This window comes from Gossypium hirsutum, chromosome A08, assembly GCF_007990345.1.
Source record: "Gossypium hirsutum isolate 1008001.06 chromosome A08, Gossypium_hirsutum_v2.1, whole genome shotgun sequence".
Lineage (NCBI taxonomy): Eukaryota > Viridiplantae > Streptophyta > Magnoliopsida > Malvales > Malvaceae > Gossypium > Gossypium hirsutum.
The window spans coordinates 24378217-24378913 of NC_053431.1; the positions used below are offsets into that span (position 1 = coordinate 24378217).

At 39.9% G+C, this 697-nt stretch overlaps 1 non-coding gene across 1 annotated transcript; it reads left to right on the forward strand.

Annotated features, from left to right (window-relative positions):
- The first annotated feature begins 378 nt into the window (after positions 1-378).
- LOC121205917 (small nucleolar RNA R71) lies at positions 379-485 on the forward strand. Its single transcript, XR_005900990.1, has one exon. It is a non-coding gene; the product is annotated as a small nucleolar RNA R71 (small nucleolar RNA).
- Positions 486-697: the final 212 nt, after the last annotated feature.

A 697-nucleotide genomic window follows, 5' to 3' on the forward strand; every position in this document is an offset into this window, starting at 1 on the left:
ATGTAGTTTAGTTGCTCGTTATCCATGTTATGGGTATAAGGTTGATATTCCGGATGGCTTGTTCCACCGCTACTTGCTTCGCACTACATTACTGGGTGAACTTGTGAAGAACTAAGAAAACCATCAATCTTTTTATTCAGGAGTTCTACCTGATTTGATAGCATGGTGACCGAATCGATGTTATAAACACCGGCTGTTTTCGGTGGTTTTGTCCTCATGACTTGCCACTGATAGTTATTCAGTGACATCTCCTCAATAAACTCATAGGTATCTTCAGGTGTTTTATTATTGATGGTTCCGCCAGCAGCTGCGTCAACCATTTGCTGAGTCGAAAGATTCAGACCATTATGGAATGTTTGAACTTAGAGCCAAAGCGGTAACCCATGGTGAGGGCTCCTTCGCAGTAAGTCCTTGTATCTTTCTCATGCATCGTAGAGGGTTTCTAAATCCATCTGCATAAAAGAAGAGATATCATTACGTAATTTAGCTGTTTTAGCCGGCGAAAAATATTTTAGTAAGAATTTTTTGGTCATTTGTTCCCAAGTAGTAATTGACCCTCGTGGTAACGAGTTCAACCACTGTTTAGCTTTGTTCCTCAATGAAAAGGGAAACAACCGAAGATGTATGGCATCATCAGAAACACCATTAATTTTAAATGTATCGCATAGTTCTAAGAAGTTCGCTAAATGAGCGTTGG